Raw genomic sequence first — 2,663 nt, 5'->3', positions numbered from 1 at the left:
CCGGCAATTAACACAGGATCCACCACGCAGGCTTGGGCAAATCCCTGGCCACCCTGGTTTCCCCAGGGTGGGGTGAGAGGAGGGCGTGGTGGAGAGAGCTGATTTGGAAGAGTGTCAGGAGAGCCAAAATGCCAAGGTTTTTGTCCGTTCATGTTCAGCTATTGCCTTTCTTCGAAGTCATCTGTTCCTTTAGATGGCCCAAGTGGCTCTTGGATTTGGGTGGCACTTAATAAAATCCTAAAGAGCAAAAGTAACAGCACCACTGGGTTGTCTACTTATTGTGTGAGTGAACCTATGCTACTCTCCCCTGCTCCATACTTGTCCTACATCCCCCCTCTGAGATATCTCAGGCCCAGCAGCCTCTGGGGCAGCCCAAGTGCCCACTGTATAGTCATAGCCAGGACCCGGGAAGATCTGCGAGGCTCCAGGTACCTGCCTGCTGGGCTCTGCCCAGACCCTGCCAGAGGAGAGGCCACAGCGGTATTCAGAGACACAAGCTCTGGCTTGCTGACCAGCCCTGCCTACCACACCCCTCCCTACCCCACTCTTCAATGGGGACTCTGCCTTTTGTCTCCCAATAATGCTGCTCCTGCTGTACCTCATCCCAGTTGAATCCCAGCCTGGATGATGAGGTACCTAGCCACTGGGGATCAAGTACTCCTTTACCCTACACAGTAACCTAGGAACCCTAAACCCAGACTTTCCTCCACAGGTACCCACAAACCTATTCTTTCCTAACGAACCAGGAGCTTTGTCCTCCAGCCCTTCCTAGGGGTACCCACTCACTGTACCCAGGACTTCCCCTATCCATTAACCCTTTTTCCTCTCTATAACCCCCTCCAAGAATCCAGAGACATCCTCACACCCCTGATCTGGGGTCCTGGGCATTGAGGATACTCCATGTTCTTGGGGTCTGGCATGGAACCACCAGGGGAAACCAGGACTGTGAAAAGCAGGGCATAAGTGTCCCCGCCAGGAGGTGGGAAAGATCCTACTGTCCACTGCTCACACACTCCTCGTGATGAACACGGGACAGGATCCGTCCACATCCGCCTGTTTCTGGGTTGCACAGACACACACACTTGCTGGGGAATCTACAGACCCCTCTAGCACTGAAATGAGCCAGCACAAAACCAGCCCCAGACTCACTTGGGCTCTCCGTGCACAGCTCTTGGACAGGCTCACAGACCCACACGGCAGCTCCATGGACACTACAAGAGAAGCCCAGGCACACACAACCTGGAGGCTCAAGAGAGAGAGCTCCAGGACACATTCAATGCATACTGGGCACACACACACACACACACACACACACACACACACACACACACACCAATCAGGATGGCCCAAAGAGGCCACAAAATAACACACAGCCAGCACACAGAGATATAAAACAAACACACACGCCAGAGACACTCCCATAGGTACGCATACAACTCTTACATAATCATGGACACACAGACTTGTACCACTGACATACACTCATTCAGGGTCACCTGCACCCAAAGGCACACAGAGATCTCAGGAGACTTGCAGACCTGGTTAGACAGCAGAAAACCCACAGATCCAACACTAGACTCAGACACCAAAGCTCAACACCTTAGTGATCACAGATAATGTTATGAGCTAACCTGGGGCCTTAGCCTTAGAGTAAGTGACATCATGTTGCTGCCCGAAGTGGCCCAGCTACTCATACATAACCTCTGGCTAAGCTTTCTGTTTAACTTGCACCTGAAGGAAAAGCCGTTAGGAACTTTCCATCTTTGCCACAACTGGGATGTATATAATAGAAGGATCCATCTTTGTCATGACCAGGATGTGTGTATAACGGAAGGGGTCAAGATGGCTTGTTGAGCCTCTGCACATGCTGCTGTGTGGTTCCTGAACATTACACTTGGCAAACACCCCTCCTGTACCACCCTGCTGTAAGAACATGAACTTTTAAAACATCCATAAGTTTGCAGTTTTTCTGTATAAAAAGAGCTTTGGGAAATGACTTGGGGCTGCACTCAGGACTAAACACCCTGCAGTGTGGTTACTGGCTGGCTAATAAAGACTCTTTGGGCTATATTTTGGGTCTGAGTGGCTTCTCTGGCAGTTGTACCTCATAACAATAGATTTATACAAGCAAACCCACATGTGCACACACAAACAGCAACCAGAAGGCCTGGCACTCCCGTGTGCAAATGGGGAAAACAGCCTCTGCTGCAACCTGCCCCCTGAACTCTCCTCCTTGAAGGCGGCCTTCTCTGAGCTCCAAATCCCATGTCAGGCATCTGCCACCTGCAGGGCCTCTGAGAGGCCAGACACTGGCCAGGGTAAGGTGGCGCTGGGGACAGGGCACAGGGTCCATATGGGATTAGAGGGGGAGGTGTTTCCTGAGGCTTAGGAGATCTAGAAGCCTGAAGAAGGAGTGGGTGGCCCCCCAGGGCCCATGCCAAAGTGGCTGGAACCCTCTGCTCTACAACCATGACACCATGGGGAACATCAGATGATATCCTCATCATCATCGTCATCATCTACATCTTCATCATCATCATCACAGCGATGATTGGCTGTGACTTGAGTGGCAGGGGAGCGGCTGGGCTGGGAATGTGCCCATGTGGTCTGACCTCTTCATGTAGGTGACTTCATGTCTCTCTGGCCTCTCACCCTTGGGAGTC

The sequence above is a fragment of the Muscardinus avellanarius genome (assembly GCF_963383645.1).
Source record: "Muscardinus avellanarius genome assembly, chromosome: 10".
Lineage (NCBI taxonomy): Eukaryota > Metazoa > Chordata > Mammalia > Rodentia > Gliridae > Muscardinus > Muscardinus avellanarius.
The sequence above is the reverse complement of the archived record's forward strand: the minus strand, read 5'-3'. Positions refer to the sequence as shown.